The sequence below is a fragment of the Pyxicephalus adspersus genome, chromosome 9, assembly GCF_032062135.1.
Source record: "Pyxicephalus adspersus chromosome 9, UCB_Pads_2.0, whole genome shotgun sequence".
In the NCBI taxonomy this organism is placed as follows: domain Eukaryota; kingdom Metazoa; phylum Chordata; class Amphibia; order Anura; family Pyxicephalidae; genus Pyxicephalus; species Pyxicephalus adspersus.
The window spans coordinates 1,342,360-1,361,597 of record NC_092866.1 but is presented as its reverse complement, the minus strand read 5'-3'; the positions used below and the strand labels follow the sequence as shown (position 1 = coordinate 1,361,597).

At 38.3% G+C, this 19,238-nt stretch overlaps 1 protein-coding gene and 1 long non-coding RNA gene across 4 annotated transcripts in view; one reads left to right on the top strand and one right to left on the bottom strand.

Annotated features, from left to right (window-relative positions):
• Nucleotides 1-19,238, top strand: part of ZNF469 (zinc finger protein 469) — a 232,239-nt gene that overhangs the window by 167,552 nt on the left and 45,449 nt on the right. Inside the window, exon 1 of one of the 3 annotated variants that reach the window (XM_072421338.1) lies at nucleotides 4,682-4,865. The exons of the other annotated variants lie outside the window; for them this stretch is intronic. The gene's annotated coding sequence lies outside the window, so the exon portion shown is untranslated. Of the gene's footprint in view, nucleotides 1-4,681; nucleotides 4,866-19,238 lie in introns of those variants that run through there. 3 annotated transcript variants of the gene reach the window in all.
• Nucleotides 1-19,238, bottom strand: part of LOC140337607 (uncharacterized) — a 69,377-nt gene that overhangs the window by 29,581 nt on the left and 20,558 nt on the right. The gene's annotated exons all lie outside the window — the stretch shown is intronic.

Below are 19,238 nucleotides of genomic sequence, written 5' to 3'. Positions count from 1 at the left end.
TCAGGAAATTGGTTTAAGTGTTGGTATTTAGCTAGTAACAGTGAAGAATTGTTATTACAGGTGAAGTTGTGTTATTTGTTATAGACACGCCTGGATTTGCGGAAGGTCACACAGCCCAGGGCTTCCAGCAGCAGAATTTTAATGTGGGGGCTAACTACTCTTAATACAGTATAATACTTTATTTGTTATATAATTTTAAAGAAAAACAAGGAAACTTAAACTGGCAAACATTATCTCACAATGCACATTTTATTGCACAGACTGGCTGTGGACAGAGGGTGCACAATAACCTATGAGATGCATAATTGGAATGCAGCCATGGGTACAAACTGCGTTGGGGCTGCCCAAAATGATGGTGTTATTATTGAGGGAATTGTCATTACTAGTATGACTGTAAATGCACGGACAAATGAGTGACATGAGGCATGCCCGTTTGTGTTTTTAAAGTTTTGTTTATTGCTCTGAGGTCACAAAAGCAAACCATCCCATGTATTTAAACAGTGTATCAGAGACATAACAAAGCAATAGACTGTATTCTTTATGCCACGTGCTAATATTTAACCTACAACATGCAATCAATGTCATTCAATCAATGTTCAGAACCCAATAGTGTTAATAAGTGAGCACATCAGGGAGTAAGCCTGTGTTTGCAGGCCGTGACCTGTGTAGGATGAAGCATAAGACTGACATCCCAGAGGACAATGATGCCCCATCCAGGGTGACCCTGTAACTGTTTCTCTTCCTACAGTAAAGACCTCACAGGAACATCCCCTGTGGCTGAACTCATGCCACGAGAAACTCTATTTATTTTAGTTTAAAGGACAGACATAAAAATTGTGAATGTTTAAAAAGCTGCATTAAGGGACAGGAAGTCCTCACCTGGAATTCTCTCATCTGAGTGCTGAAACCAAATCTGAAGGTCATTCCAAGACAACTTTCTAAATCAGGGGGGTCCCTTGGGGTCTTTAGAATGTCCACAGTGTGTATATTTAGGAGAGGAGAGTGCCACAGGTTATTGATAGGTTCAGTAAATCAATCAGCAACACAAAGACACACAGATGCGCAAACACTTCTATGCAATCCTAGCAGTTCTTCTAAGCACCTATGCTGGTCCAGATTTGTGACTAATAAAGGTTTACCGGGTTTAAGCATACGTAGCATTTTAAAGAGATGTTAGCTACAGCAGCCTTCATATTCCCTTAGCAAGGATACTGTCAATGTATTCACTAGAACTGGAGACATCCTAGAATCTAAGTGAACTGTTTGGTCCAACAGTGGTTTAGTTCAGTAGGCCATTTGGGCCACACATTGATTCTCCCTAAGAAGCCTTCTTAAAACATATTAAGTCTGTTTATCCTCCCAGCAACAACTGGACGCAGCAACAGCGCACAAAGTCTGAGGAATTTATGTCCTGTTTAGGCTAAAACATCCTCTTTAGTGACGGAGCATCTAACTGTGAAGTCTGCTGTAAAACAAAAACCTGTACACATATAAATATATTAAATTAGATTTCTTTACTGCCAGGGGGCTTTCCAAACCACTGCATTTTGTTAAAGCAAACTTTGCGTGCAAGCCACATAGATAACTGATGAGTGAACTGTAAAATACTGAATTCATTTAAAAACTAATAATAGATTGTCAACTGATTGACAAGGTCCTTCGGCAGGGTTAATCAAAATTCACAAGAAAACAAATTGTCAGTTCATCAGGAAAGGCTTAAAGTAGTTACCCGCATTGACCGAATTAGATCTGGTAAAGACTTTTCATAGCGTCCACCTAACTGAAGAAGTGGCTTGGACAAGCTATGAACCAAATTCAGTGTTGCAAGAACAAATTCAGTTAAATATGACTAAATACTACTAGGCACACTATGACCTAGATAAATATAAACCTTTTCAGAATATTCAATAGGTCTAAAGACATTTGTTGTATTATTTGTAAGTATAACTCTAAACAAAACTTCCCATCAGTGCTGACAAAGAAAACAATATAAAGGTATCTTTTTCTAGACTATGTAAATGCTTTGTCTGCTAAGAATGCTCAATCCAGGTGCTCCAGAGGCAATAAATTGGCACCTTATTCACGGTAAAGCAGCCAAATTAGAGGAATGTGATTTAAGTATACAGTTATTTAGATTACTGGCTGACTGTACAGCTGAATGCAAAAAATGCCATCTAAAGAGAATTTACAAATCATGATATGTCATCAAAAAAATGAAAGAAAAATAACTTTTTGGTTTAACCATACCACACTAACAATTAAATATGCTTATAGTTTTCTACATTGCCTGCTCCTGCAAATCCTTCAGTAGTGGTTTTATCTTCAAAGCACAATTTTGTTGTCTCCACTAGGCCTAGTTATTCAGAGTATATACTTTGTACAAAGACACTGGTAATGTAAAATAAATCCCATTAAGAAAAAGGCTGTAACGTGGTGTGACACGTTCACCCTACATTCTAGTAAGTCACTTTTTATGATGGGCTTTTTTTTATAAGTTTCTGTTCCAATGAATTCTGTAAAAGCACTAAGACTTTATCTTCCGTAGGAATGAGACCCGATAACGGGATGGCAGAGCTGGGGATTTTTGACCATTATTGGATGCCAGCGGGTGATTCAGCCTTTTGGCATCTACCCACAGTCTGGGGCAGATTTAGGCATTTAATAAAAATCTAAAATTACATATTGCTTTAAAGTATAAATAACTGCTTAATAGCAAAAGTTTCTGATTTGATTCTGGCAAAATGCTGCAATAGCTAGTGGAGGAGGTCCACATGAAGGTACAAGCAAAATGTGCCTATTTTAGATGAGAGCCAGAATACAACATATATACAGCAAATTCAAGGGTTCTCCGCTAACAACAGAGAATGGAAGTGATTGATTTCATGCTAAGAAAACCATCATAGAAACCATCAAACCATTATAGAAAAGGATAAAGACGTTTAAGAAATTTCAGCACTCATGCATATAAGAGAAATAGGTTTCCCTGGGATGCCTTGACGGTCCTGTCCTGCTCTTGGATCGATCATTTGATTTTTTATTTTAAATATGTGGAATAGGCCATTGTAAATTTGATACCGATCTCTTCATTCCTGACGAAGCCTATCTTGCAAAACACGTCAACTGAACATGAATTGAGATTGGCATATGTGTTCTATGTATATGTATCCCCCTTTTAATAATTTATTAAAGTATGTGTTCATATTTTAAAACATTGGTGTGATTAAAATTGATGGGAGGTGCCTGAAAAGTCCACAAGATTTATAAAAAGGATATGTTGATCAATATTGGATGTGGCACCATAGTCTATGTTTGTTCTTGGCCTATATGATATAAATTCGCAGGGCTGCAAATAGGCCTTGCCATCTAAGTCTAAGCTGTCACTACTGCATGAGATAAGGTTCTGCACAGACACTTAATATATATATAATTATCTTTTTTTGGGTGACAGTTTTAATGATTTCTGTACAATGAGGTTGCTCAGTTACTGCTAAACAGCCTGTTCTGTTCTATGGAAAAGCGGACAAGCAGGAAGCACCTAAAGCAAGAATATTACCAGTTAGGGGTTGGTCATTTACAGAACTGGCACAGTGGATCACTAAATGGTATTTTAGAACATCTGTAATGGCCTTACATTTTCTCCTGAGACAATCAGGACATTTTGACATGAGAGTATAAAAACTAGTGTCTGTACTGACCTTAGGGGTTTAAGTCTCAAAAGTGAAATCCTTTTTCAATCCACCTGAGATTAACATTTTCACCTGACCTCATACTGTCTCCCATTTTCAGAGTGTGTGAGGTCAACTAATGGGCCGGACAGCAACTGGTATGACTTCAGGTGACCTATGAGGCTAGTAAGAAAAGCTAAAGGAATGGTCACATATAATTTTTTAGCTACCCCCCCCCCCCCTTAGACTGTAATAAAGCTATATGACTGAGGTAGAGACATTAGATTAGACATTGGAGCCCCTTTGAGGGACAGCTAGTGACATGACTATGAACTTTGTAAAGTGCTGCATAATATGATGGTGCTATATAAATACTGTGTAATAATAATAATAATAATATTATTATTATTATTATTATTATTAATAATAACAATAAATGCTTTACAGCTCAGCCTGCACAGTCATAATATATGACTGAAAATATTCATATTCCCAATCATGTCTAATAATCTTTAATTTATTTCCAATTTAAAATGATGAAGTATAATTGGAGATCAGCAGTGATATATATATTGTACTAAAAAGCAGAGTCTCCCCCATGTCTCAAAGTTGGGATGTATCAGAAGAACATTACTTTGCAAAAGTTAGTGCATGTGCATATCAAGGATTATGAATCTCTGCGTGCATATATAATATATATTCGATAATATATATAGAATTATGGCTTATCTTGCATGTTCAATCTGGTGCATATTTTCAATCTCTTTCATGCCCTTAGCATGATCGCCATCTGGAAATGTTTGGAAAAATCTGTAATAAATCCAGCTTCAAATAGTGTTTGCGTATTAGCATATGTGATAAACCAAACGGTTAAAGAAGAAAAGAAACTGGGGTGAATGGGCTGCCTTAACCCAAAACAGCAGTAGGCACTGACAGGTGACAGCAGTGGCACAGCAGCACAGGAGAAGGGGGAAGGGGGAATCCTATTCCAGCAGCTGCCTGAATGCTCTGTGCTACTGGCTAATACAGCCTGAGAGGGCGTGAGCTTCACATCCAGGGACTCAGCACAGTAATGAAGCTTTTTCAGTCTGTTCATACATTACTACGGAACTAGTACACTGCCGCTGCAGTCTCTCACTTCTAATGACTGCTGCAACCAGAGGAATAAGACATTCCCTATGACAGCATGCAGATATTGAGGTAAGCTTCTCTCTCTGCTACCCTGCAACCTTATTTATATCTTCTATGCATGTGAAGCTTTGATTTATATATTAGACTGCATATTGTTCTGTGATGCTGCTTGATAGCTGGATGGTAGTTATTGACAAACTGTACATGGGGGTGCAGATGGTCTGGATGCAAGTTGCATGTGCAAAGAGCAGCATTGTATCGGCATTGGCATTCATATCACTTTTGCAGAAATAGAAGCTGTGGTCAGAGGCAGTAGTGCTGTGTTGGCATTGGGTTAAATGGGCAGAACGCTCCAACTGGATCCCATAAACTGACAGCCAGCCTATGGCATTTGGTGCTGTAAACAATTCTGAGCTAGCAATGTGTTGCCATTCATTGAGTAAATGTATGTTTGATTTCTTCAGATCCAGTTTTCTGAGTAATCTATAAGGAACAGTACAGTTTACACTGATATGCCAATGATAAATGTGTTGCTGACAGTATAACAGTAGTTGTACCAGTTGTGTTAGTGATGTGACAAATATATATTCACACAAACTCATTGTTTGGTTTGCAGCATCTACTTATAGCGATGGCTGCTGTGGTTCTAAGTATTCGTGCATTGCCGGTTTGACAGATTACGATACTGTCACTAGCTCCCCCTGCCTACTTTTTTTAGAATTTGCTCCATTTATTTATGTCAGTTGTATAGATCAAAGTTGTTTCAATGTAATCATTTCCTGTATGCTAAAAGTATAACATGATTTATTTAACTCGTTGCTTACTAAATATACATTCTTCTGCTATTCCTTGCTTATTAATTCAATAAATATTAATGTCAGCATATGGTAGCCATCTTTAAAAACCCTAGACTATGAAGTCATGTGATACTGGAAGTTTGAACCAATGAATGAATGTCACAACCTATGAATGAAGGATTTCTGCAGCAACAGTTAATGGCATCTGGATACACATTGTAGCAGTTCTCAGTGTGGCTATGCTGGGTTGTTACAGTAAGGCTGTCCTGCACAAACTATTAAATCTCTGCCTGTGGGTTGGAGCAGGGGAGTGGACTCAGCATCAGCTGTAGGGAAAACAGCTGTCTTTTCAAGGGGAGTTCCTCACATTGCTGAGTCTATTTCATTGCTAGACACTAAGGGGCATTCCTTTCTTCCTCCTGTCATCATTAACCCCTGTCCTACCCTTTCACTGCCAGTCTGTTTACTCTAAGGACTTGGAACAATTAACTATTGCTTTGCTTGCTGTAATTTGATCAGTTGAAAAGACTTATGAGGTCTGGAGTGTGCCTGTTAACTTGCCATGCTGAAATAATCTGTGCTTCTGGAAAGGAAAATGGAATATATAGTTTTGTTTTTTTGTCTGTTGGAACAGAGCCCTCCTCTGTGTGCAGATAATGACAGCAGTTAGTAGTGGTATACAGGGAGTACAGTGGGGTTATTCTAAAGACTTATGTGCAGCCGTCTCTGTAGTCTAATTCCTATGCAAACTGTGGCATCCGCCAAGACAAGTACTGTTCTCACTCAACCACAGCTTGATGTGTAATGGGGATTGCTATACATAATGTAGGGCCTGCACTAACCGGTGCCAGTCGCTGTGCCCTGTGGTACGCTGGCACTATCAATGAGCAGCAATTTGAGAGAAGGACAGCATTTGCTTATACACAGAAGTCTCTTCCGCTGTCAGTGTGTAAGTATTAATGTCCAGACCTCCCCACCTCTGCGTAGGTAGGTTTCCTGGCAAGGAATCCACAGGGAGCTGATCAGCGAGCGGATGGATATATAATGACACTCCTGGTATTTACTGCTACACCATGCTGGATGTGTACACTGGATTCTGTCACTGTAAGATGAGGCACTTAAGTGAATTCCCATTCACTGCTGGGCAGAGCAGAGCTTGCGGTTTCCCAAATTTCACAGACGCCGCTGCTTAACCCTTGCTGGGCATACAAAAACTTGTACCTCCTAAGTTTATTATAACAGTATGGATAGCAATGCAGTTCTACATATAAAGGAATGAAAAGGGGAAAAAGGACAATTATTTCCAAGAGGCAGTTGCTAAACCACACAAGCATTTCAAAAAAAGTAATGTGTTCTTTTACTATCAGTTATTACAATTACTTTTTACTATCAGTTTACTATTTTTGTTTACATTTTAATAAATGTTAACACATTTGTATTAGTAACAGCCAGATCCTAGCTGGTTGTTTACCTTGCCAACCACTCTAAATGCTGCATTGCCTATTGTAATGCAGCTACAAAAGGTACTAGTTAGTTACCAACATAAACAGTGGACAGCATCACAAATTACACTCCTAACAACCACCATACCTTTCCAAGGCATTTGTCTGGGGTGGTATAACACTAACAACAACCAGTCAATAAGAACACTGCTTGAATGTTTGAATGTTTCCCACTGTTTACCTTAGCTACAGGCTCCCAACAGAGCCAGTTCTAAATAATAACATTGATGTCTTCTATCTGAATGGAATCCAAGCATGACTGCCCATCACTAGTCTGTAATACAAGCTGTCATTCAAAAATCCCGCCATCGATAATCCGATTCCTTCAGATTTCCGGCATGGATTTCAAATTTTAAATGGATTTTCAAATTTACACTTTGTTTTCTGGAGGCGCCATTTATGTTTTCATGGCGCTGTACTCCAGAATCAGCTGTTGGGTCTTGCTTGCACATGCTTTTCTGCTCATTCCTTCTCATTTATTTGCTGCTGTATAGCCCTATAATGGATTCAGCATCCATTTAAAGGACTGTACAGGTAGTCATTCTCTGTTAAATATTTACAGCATATATAACCGTAAAAAAAAAAATGAATGCATAATTTTTGAAAATCCGGCACTCTTCAGTCCGGATTTTTGAATGTCATCCTGTAGTTAGATCTTGTTATTTTTTAACACCAGTGCTGATGATTTATCCATCTGTAAAATTCGGTCTTAGATTGTAAGCTCTTCTGGGCAGGTTCCCACCCTCCTCCTATGTCTTCCAATTCACTTCTACAACTAGTAAGAAGGAGTGACGTAAGATTGTGAGTTCCATTCAGGATGGATATGACTGGATTGGTGTTCTTGTTGCTTGAGAAAAATTCTACAAATGGCAAATGTTTTCCGTTAAAGAGAATATTACAGTGTTGCTGATTGCACAAGTGAACTGAAACTGCATTTTATAGACGATCAACATTGGACCGAGCATAATGAAATTCAGAAACCAGTCAGTCTGGGAATCAGCATGTGATTTATAAAATAAAGAAGTCAGGTGGTTTCACTGATCTCAGGAAAGGTGACTGAATAATGGAGAGGAGGCTGTTTCTGTAGGTAACTCAGTTACCAGGTTACCTATCTGGGTATCTAAAGAAGCCTACAAATGCCTCCCTATAATAATAGGCCTTTTCCATATACTTTAGAAAGTTTCTTTTGGTTATCTAAAAATTAATCTGAAATTCATTCTTACCTAAAGTTGTGCACAGTTGAACAGGCCTAAAATTGCTAAGTCTGATTTAATTTCACACTTTTAACTTAGAACCTGCAGCAAGTCAGATACAGCCCGCTTTATTTACAAGCTGAAAATGTCCAGCAAGATCCAGCCTCTTGTTTCTTCTGCTAAACATCCCTTCAGAATGTACAACACACCCCACTAGCCCCCTCCACCAGCCAGATCTGAGTGTATTACACAAAAGCCCAATGATAACATTACTGGGTATACAATAAGGTATGTAATGAAAACCCAAATGTTGTTGTATTTAAAAAATAGAATAATCTTTTGATTAGGGATAGACAAATCAGGGAAGATAATATATTAGTGGATTTATTTTTACTTTAAAAAAAAAAGTTTTGGCTTCATTACACTTTGAAGTCACAACAGGTATTTAGGCAATTAAGATTTCAGTAACGGGAGCTCAGGTGTAAAGATCCCATCACTGGATACAACCAGACGACTTTTCAAGCCTTAAATGGAACCGAAGTATCAGCTTTGAGTGGTCCTGACCTTTAACACAATAATATTTCCCACTATAAGGAATATTTCTTATCAGTGTAACAACCTTCAAAACATAACAGGCAGATATAAACAATATTTCATGTTAAATCATTCCAAAATGTATTGTACGATGATTTAATTAATGATCTGCCCTGACAATGGAACTGAAAACCAAAGCGTATCAACACTTCATGAAACTGTATGGAATAGACAGAACTGACATAGTCCTGGACAATAGAAATCAATTTCTCACTGATTTGGAAGACAGATGCTGTGGATTATAGAACATACAGAAGGTTATCTGACATTGATCTGAATGGATGTGGACTGTGCTGATTCTTTCATCTACGTAAAGCAGACCTGGATTCTGCTACTGACAATCTGTATGGCTTGCTGTGAGGGAGAGTTTGAAGTTTCGTGGGATGAGAGTAATGTTTTTCCATTTAGCATTTATTTTTCCTCTAGCTGTTCCCTCTCTAAGAAATGAGGTGTTCCGGAGTTAGCTCATAAACTTAAGGACAAGCACCACCAACTGCAACTGGAGCCAGTGTCAAGGCATAACGTTACTGTGCAGGCCTCACAGTTACAGTGCAAAGGGGTTATCTCTGTGTGTTACCAAACTCCTATATCATAAACCTTCTATGAGCAGGAAGAATAGAGTGGAAGAACTGTTATTATTGCAGTTTAACACAGCAAATCTGCTTTGGAACTAAGTGTCAGAATAATGGGGCTGAGGTTTGATTTAGCCTAATGGAACGTAACGTGAAAGAAAAGCAGGCCCTACCCTTGAAATGGATCCATGAAAAGTAAACCTACCAAATGTAAAAAAAATAAAAATAATAATATTAGGATGCACGCCAATCAAAAGAGAGCACAGGCTTTTCTAATTGCAGGACTATAAGTATGACATAGCAGTCAGTGTGTCTGTTAAATTTTGCTCTAAGGACACACATTCCATAGAAAGCTGATCTATTTTTCCATCAATATCATCATTCCATCAATCTGCAGGTAACAATATTGGTCATTGTGTCTTCATTGTACACTAAACCTGCCCCTTAGCACCTCCTGCTCTTACATTACACAGTACAATATGGGTACCTCACTCCTGCCCTGGGGCAGCTCCTTCCATCAGTGACATGAAATTTACACCAAGTTATGCACTGGCAGTTACTCGCTTTGCTAGCACAGGATACTATATGCATAAGTGATGTGACAGCTGTCAAGTAAAAGCACCTTGCAGAGCTTGCAATCAAATTCTAATGAAAACAGAAAAGAATTACTTACATTTCTGAAAAAATATTTGGATTCTTTGACACACAACATGTATGTACTGTAGGAGTCAAATTGGTGTGAGGGCTTATATTATTACATAAAAAGCTTCCGTTTCACATCTGTTTGTCTGGTCTGTGCCTCTCAGACCGTGTCTGCACTGTCTAGCACTGTAGGGCTGAACACACCATAACCCAATACAATATAACCATGTAACTAGGAAATATCATAGACATTAGATCTAGCATTGCTCACCTGCTGGCAGTACATTTTTCTCTTTGGTTACGTCTCTTTCAAACAATGCAGGCAAACAGAACATAATACCTACCCAAAAATATGGTCCAAGCAACAACCACAAAATAGGTTTAATCTGACATACCAATCTTTTTATAGTTTATTACTAACACATTTAGTTGCAGTCAGTAACTGCGAAGGTATGGGCTAGTCATTCAGACATTATGCATTGGAACTGTCTCAAGGGACAAAGCCTACCTGCTGAGTAGTTTTATTTTTCACGCCAGGGTTCACCTGTGACTCATCTGTGCACTCCCTAAAAGATAGTAATAAATTGTATTAACACTAACCATATTGTGAATTTGCCTGCATGTCTCTACTTCTCCACTTTTAAAAATGTAAGTTTCAAGTTTTCACATAGCCCATTTCCAGAGCTTTTGTCACTTCACTATATTGTGTACTTATTAGTATTAAAAACTTCTGACCACTGGATAGGAGAAATAATTCTGAAAACAAAAGAAAATGCCTCATGCATGATGCGATCTATCCAAAAAACAAAGAAAAAAGTGATAATTACACTCAGCAGTGGTACTGCGCAGCTGGCTCAGACTAGGAGAGGAAGAATTTGCAAATCACTGACATTTGGCAGCTGTATGTTGCTACTTCCCTTAACTTTGCAAATCACTGACAATTGGCTGTACTTCCTCCCCATCCCAAAATTATTAAAGATGGCTCAATAAAGCACAGCTGGCACACAAACTGCTCCTCTAAATCTTGAACTTAGAGATCTCACCAGTCTGTTGCTTCGGTATAACCGATTCCTGTCGTGTCTCATTAGATCTGATGTGAATTTGGCCTGACTATGCTTCATACTTGTATCCAAAGAGTGAAAGATCAGAGAAAATAATACACAACCATGACTGCACCCGTCTGGGCTTCAACACGCAGGTTATTCAATAAGCACATACTTAAGGTGCTTAACTATATAAACTTCATAAAACAATTTATACAGAGACTGAGATTATGGATCTGGTTTATTGAAGGCTGGAGAGAATACACTTTCATCAGTGAACCTGGGTGATACAGCAAACCTGGAATGGATCTGGTCCAGGATTCAAAACAATAGCTAACAAATAGCAAATGACTTTTAGGAAATCCATTCCATGTTTGTTGGATTACCAAGCTTTACTGATTAAAGTGTATTCTCTCCAGCTTTGGAGAACTTTAATAAATCAGGCCTTCAGTGTATGCATTTCCTAATTACACTGCCTTAAAATTACTATGCTTTCAATACCACAGGAAACATCAACTGGCTACACAGCAATGCAATATAAGACAAATGTTATAATAGGATTTCATACCAATCTGGCACCACGCCATCATATAAAACAGGACCCCCTGACCACTTCTTAGGTGTTGCATGTTTTTAAAGAGTAAAGTTTATCAATATTTCATTTCTGACATGTGACAAACCATAACAGTGTCCTAACAAAAAAGAATGTTTCAACCTAAAACTTTGTAAAGCTGTCCTTATGATTCAAGAACTAGGGTGGCATGATGTCATTAGTCCCCTGCAGCGAGAAGGAAACATTTCTCCTTTTCCCTACTGATAACTTTAAACGGTAACTTTGTAGCAAGTCAGAAGGCGAGGGGCTGCATCAGGAACCAGCCTGTGTTAGATGATTGAATACACAATAGATACCAGAAATTACATGATCTCTGAGCAGGTATCTTAGTCTAGGAAGTAAATGCTGACCCTGGATGATGCCTGAACAAAGATGGTACTAATACTTCAAGAAAGGCAGATTAAGGTAATATTGAGGCCATACTATGATCTCTATGAGAGGTAGTAGATACCCATAAGTGTTAGAATGCATGCATTTAGCATGGAAAAGTTTTACTGACCCTATGTTGATTGGAAAACTGTTCCATGAAGTTCCATGAAATAAATCCATTGAAAAGATTTTGTTTAGACCTGACTTAACCCATGCTTCTTCTGGATAGATACAACCTCTTGTGACATGATTGTGTAGTATTTAATCCTCCCTTTTTTTTTGTTCCAATATGAGAGAATGACACCACAGTGCCTTCAAAGAACAGTTCTGTCATCGTAGGACCCACTGGTTTCAGAAGCTTCATTATTTAGTTATTGGTTTGTACATGAGGTTAGGCTCATTGCGGTTTTATAATAACCATGTAGTCAGTTGATACCACAGCACTTGCAATAAAAGATCTAGGAGGAGACATTAGACAGAAACAGAGACAGTGGAAACTTTATAGTAGAAAAAGTGTATTGTGCCCAGGACAGAAGTGAAATGGTAGTGAATATGCCCCAACAATTAACCCCATGATTACTGCAAAAGCATTCCACATGCCACAGTTCAACTACAGTTCTGTATTGTGCTGTTAGGGTAAATACTATACACCCTCTATAATAACTAATTAAACTGAAATATGCAACCCACTAATTAAATGGAAATATAGTTTAACTTTTTTTTCCCCAGAGGCATCCAGCAGCTTATACATTCAATGCCAAACACTAGTAATAGTAGCACTGTGTTACACTGGAAGAGAATGCACTGCAATTTAACCCTAGCTGCTCTGTAGGATGATTTCATTTCCTATATCAATAGGCTAAATAATCTCCAAAGTAGCTTGTTAACAGATCTATTTATTCTTTCATTTTACTATACTTAATTTTTGCACTGTTTGAGTCATTACTTTTCCTTCTATTGCAATGTGTTTCCAAAGTCCAATGGTGTACATGCATCCACCAAGAGCAAGTCAGGTCACAGCACATTGATAAGCTGGCTGACGGGTTACTGGGGTTGCAGGGCTAGCCTCCAGTTTTACTGAATAGAATGTTTGAGTGTGGGAACAGCTAGTGTACTTAAAAGCAGAACTGTACTCTGCACTTTAAAAGTACCGTCAAACCTTCCTCTCCTCCCTCTGTGTAGTGTCACTTAGTACTTGTTTATAATTACCTTGACCCTGTGCAGTATAATTTCTATTTTTAGCTCCTGCAACCCTAATTACTGGGGCTGCTAAATATCTATTCTCAAGGTACCCAGAATTTCTGCCAGTCTCTGTGACTAGAGAAGGGATGTGCCAGAGAAGGAATACCAGGGATGATCTCTCTACTGCTGCCACACATGAGCACAGTCACTCTGCTTATCCTTAGTGCCATACATGCATGTTATACATTGGAAGAACACTGCACATTATAGAGTGCAGGAAACCCTTTATCTCTCCATTTACTGAAATCAGAACAACCCTCTTCACAGTGTAAATGCTGAAAACTTGCTTTAAATCTCTTTTCCCTCATGCTAAGCTTGTCTCCTAGATTTTAACTAACCTTTTTTTATCAGTTGTCCTCTGCGACTGCTGACAGCACAATAAGTCAGAAATCTCAGGTACCTTGCATTGTGTATGTGCTCAGGGAGTCACTGTATTGTGACTGAATGTAAGTTTAGCAGATATCTGTGTGATATAAACACTGTCACAGCACAATAGAAAATCTCAGGAAGGAGAAGGGATTTCTCATCTAGCATAACTGCCTCTCACACACTGTATCAGGACATAGGGTATTCCTGGACCAACTGTATTTGCATACAGACTACCCTAGGTATTATGAAGTCTAAATGAATGACAGGACAGGGAACAAATAGCTGAAACTATAGAACTATTAATGTCAGAGCTGTTTATACATGTTTAATAGCATAACAATCACAAAAAAGTGAATTGGATGCAACAGTATAAATAAAAAAAGATAAAATTGTGTTCCCTTCATGTTAAGTTTTATGTTATAGTCACCTTCCTATCTTCAAAGTTGCATGACAATAAATCATAACTGAAGTATTGATGGTTGCTAGTGGCCACAAACTTTATTTTCAGAGAATTATAATAAATGAGGCAATGAAAGAAGGGCCATTACAAGGTGCTGAAAGTACATGATTGTAAAGTATGTAAAGCACAGGCTCGCATACTCTCCAATAGTGGCTTTCTTTACTTCTTCAAAACACTGCCGGCAGCGCTGGAAGTGCACAGAGATAATAATTATCATTATTCACCATGTTCCAAGTTAGGATACTCCTTGCAAAACTTCCTCATCTTCCTTCAACTGCCTCTTTAATTTTAGGTTCTTCCTGTCACCTAACCGTCAGCCTTTTTTGCTGTCAGTGCTTTGTGTTTATTGTCCCTTTGGGCCTCGATGCAGGTTCTAGATTATTTATTTTCACATGACCAAGTGTCCAGTAAGTGGAGGTCCATGCAGGGTGATTAAATCTTTACTTTTTGTAAAAGTACAATGCACATAACTGTCAATAAGCAGCTAAAATGCAAATGTTAAAATCTTCATGCATACTTCCCTTACATGTAAGCCATAAGTTATTACAGGAGAGTTGCTGCCAACCCACAACCATCCTACCCAAGATCCTCTGCATGTTTATATTTTTAGCAATCACCATACTGATGAAACTACAACTAATACTCTATACTATGCATCCATACTAGAAACATAAATGGAAGTGGTTGTTTAACCCTTACAGTGCCAGATTCCTATTGCCATTTACACAGCTGTGTGGACCTTCCAGAACAGCATGGGTTAGTATGGAGGAAAGCTCATGGTTAGTGGGTGAGGAAAAGCTCCTGTTTATTATTGGAAGGCATATTCTTTTTCCAGGCGAGAAGCAGTAATCTCCAGCGTGCAGCCAGGGTATGTGAGATGACTGAACGTAAAGCTTTTCTTTTAAATTTATACAGGGCTCTTTTGTAGCGGCAGGCTGACCCTGCTCCCAGCGGAGGGTGAAGCAGGATGATATGAGTAAAGCAGGACCAGGGGAAGGCTACAGAAAAACTTTGCAGATTTCTTAACAAAAACACTTCCACAAAATCTCTGTAAAGATCTTTGTTAATACCCAAATTCCTGTCTGTCCCCTCTGCATATGATTTAATCTGCATGTGTTAATAATACTGACTAGTATAGTACAACCAGTAATTTAATCCAAGCAATTCATATTGTTATAAAGACTGAGAATAATTTCTTTTACTTTAAATTCACTAAATACTTTTAATACCAGTCATAACTAAATAGATACTTTATCAAATAAAAGAGCAGTTGTGTTATTTTAAATGTTCAATAAAAACAAAAATGATTGAATCTGCAGAAATGTTCCCCTTTTTCAGTTGTATAATGCAAAAGTAATTTCTTTTTTTACATATATAAAGCTGAACTCCAGATAGAGAAAATATCTTTTAAACATATATTACTGTAAAGCCACAAACTATATAAATCTGATTTGTCTGCAACAAATACCTTTGCAAACCTAGATATTGCCAACTAGAAATAACTGTGCCAACTGTGCAGGGAGTTCTGAGTGGAGGTACCCAATATCATTCTTGCAGGAAAATTACATGGAGGATAGTTAAAAGACTGGTCATGTTGCTCAAGAAAATAGAGAAGCAGTAACGGGTTTCGCATAGAAGGAAAGTCCTGCACAAATTTAGAAAAAATACCCAAAGTGCACCAAGATTTAAATAAGAGTACACATGCCTTTTGTATTTGTTAAAAGCAAATAATAGTGATCCAGCAACAGCAGAACAAATGAGCGCTGTGCAGACAGTGCTGTTGTATTCTATGAAGGGGGACAAGCAGGAGGTTCTCCGCTGCATCCCATTAGAAAACAAGAGCAATTGTATGTGTCAGGTGTTTAGTGTCCTGCCAGGCTGAACTTAAGGAACCCCTCTGTACCAATGCTAGATTTACACTCGAGACCAACACAAAGGTATATGTAGGAGACTTAAGTGTTGCTCAAACTGTATTACAATAAGTGGAAGCAGAAGTGGCAAACTTTTATTTGTCTCTCTGAACAAAAGGAGCAGTTTACTGAAATGGCAAGCTAGCTTTGGGTAAATAAAACGTGAGTTTCAATTACTTATCAATATAAGCACTATATTTAGGATTACTAGAATGATGGCTGGAAAACTGGCATATTTACATTGTTTAGCCTTAGAAGGACTCCAATCACAGGCCCATTTTGGCTAATGGGATAAAGCGCTTGTCAGGGACACCACACTGCCGATAATGCCAAGTCCTAGTCACATGCTACAAAGGGAAATAAAAATGGATGCAGTATAGCAAGTTTTGAAGGCTCCACTTGCACCCGTGCTTCCAATGCTTTCCAGCCTGTGGAAGCCATTGAAGGTAATAGGATATTTTATTCTTTTTTATATATTATTGTAAATTATCAGACCATGTAAAGCACCAAACCTGGAATGCTTGGAAGCTCCTCCTTTTGATGATTGTATGATCACATATATAGGGAAATATAATTTATTTTTACTCTTTGATCAGCTCCATGTGAAATACATACATAATAGATATAATACAGGAATTTATGTATTTTTAATAGCGCATAGATGATGCAAAGCCTTCTTCTGAATCAAAACATCTACACCATAGTCTGCACAGGATCTTAAAGGTGGAGGAAATGGCTTTCCTCCAAAACACCAGGCTTCTAGTAGTGGTTACATATATAGAAATACGTCTATGTACCGAAATATTTTCCTGAATGTGGGTTGCTTGGGATTCAGCCAGTAGGCTACTACCTCTATAGCCACAGGCCACTGATGTTCACATTTAACAGAGAGGTTACTGATCATCTACATAGTTTTGGGAAGTCACACTACCGCATCTCAATAGAAATCTATGCAAATCCCATGCATATAGTAACTCTTTATTTACTAGTTTAGAATAAAGGTGGAGAGTATTCTGACAGTTGTACAAATTCGGCAGGCTTAGGTAGTAGGTACCAGAGAGATACTACAGAGGTTAGAAAGTCTCTATGTGAGATAATTTTGTGTAAACACCTTATAGAAGTATCTCCTAAAGAGCTAAAGATGGGCAGCATGGTGGCTCAGTGGTTGGCACTCCGGCCTTTGCAGTGCTAGATCTCAGGTTCGAATCCCAGCCAGGGCTCTATCTGCATGGAGTTTGCAGGTTCTCCCTGTGTCTGCGTAGGTTTCCTCCCACATACCAAAAACATGCAGTTAGGTTCATTGGCTTCCCCCCAAAATTGACCTTAGACTCTATTAAGGACATTAGATTGTTAGCCCCTTTGAGGGACAGTTAGTGTCAGGACTATGGACTTTTTACAGCACTGTGTAATATGATGGCGCTATATAAATACTGTGTAATATTAACAATAATAATAATAATAATAAATCATCTTGGCAGCACAATGTGCTGCTTATGACCAGCATTATGCACAAAAATCAAACATGTTTCAATTTACTAATATTTAAACATTTAAGAGATGATTCTTTATTAGTAGCTATAAAACATAGAGATCTATTATGTCTGCTAGATGCCCCTCTCTACTCTTAATAGGCTGTCTGCAAATGGCAATAACATGCTTTCTATTTAATTGCCCCTACTGCTGGAGTGTTGATGGTTCCCCATGCCTGCTGGAGTGATACAGGAGGTGGTAAATTGTTTTGCTCTTTATTCTAGCTCAGGTCTGGTTCTGATACCTTTTATGTGGTTTCCTCCAAGCTGTGTCTTTACATTAAACCCAAAATAGCATCTCTGGGGCCTGCAGGCTAAGAGTTTTCATCCTTGAAGGATAAATGCTTGTCTCACTCTTCTTTATTCTCCTTTGTGGGGTGTCTGTGAAGTAGCTGAATAAAGGAAAATTCCCCAAAACACCGGCTGGAGTAAATCAACAAAGACGCCAGTTCATTCATTCACTCAGGATAAAATGTGGGCACAAGATGCTTGTTGGTGGAGTGTTGTCTAAATAATTCTTCTTGTTGATACGAGAGCTTTAATCTGGAATTCCAGCTCTGGGACTGAGGATGTGATGTGCTGTGTAAAGCCTCTTTTCTGAATAAGATCTCTGTCTGCATGTGGTACAATGTTATTTTCTGTCACACTACAGCATCTAAAGCAGGATCTGAATAGGAACAGTTACTCATAAATGAACCAAAAAGGATGTCACTCCCTTCTAAATAGTACCATTTTACTGGGATAGCTAAACTGCCTCTGTGAGCTATTGTCTGTAAATGAAACACTGGTTATCTCTCCTCCTCTCATTTACTATGTTTGTGTTGAGAATGATTTTATTAGTGAATTCCTTATTTGTCCCGCAGGAGTCAACAGGTAATTTGTACCGTATACCACCCCCTTCTTAAGTAAAAACACACTGCAGTAGTCCATGACCTGCATAGTTTACACTAATAAAGCCCATTCAGACCAACATGTGCTGGATGTGCTATTCTGCAATCTACCCAGTAATAAACATTTTGAAATGTCTAAAGCCATCTACAGATAGTAAATAATTGTTGCTGATAACAATCGTTAGTAAAACAATGGATTTTCACCCAAGAAGAAAAAGTCGGTCTCAGGCAACAGTTTTATTCACAAAATGATATTACAAGTTAAGACAGTTCTTCTTACCCAACATCTGCTTCGTCTTCTACTTCAAGCTGCACTACTACAGTTGCAAGCTGCTCAGTCGTCATTTCCTGCATGCTAGTTACAAGTTATTAAATTGCAGTCTTTCAGCCCTGAAGAAGGAGACAAAGCTTCCCGAAACACATCAAGTTTTGTCAAAAATTAGTTCTACTTTGATTGTGGGGCTACCCCCTCCTTTTACAGTATATTACTAATAACTATTTACTCCTTACTTGTGTACACAACATCTGGGAAGTACCTCTGATTGTGAATTGGGTAGCACATTTTACTACTGTATTGTATATTAACTGAAGGCTATTAGAGTTTGATTCCTAGATCACCGGAATTGATAAGAGTGGGTATGCCAGTGTAAAGTGGTTTTAAAAGCAGTTAAAAGCAAAAAACTGCCATCTTGACATCTCCAATATGTTGTAGCATAC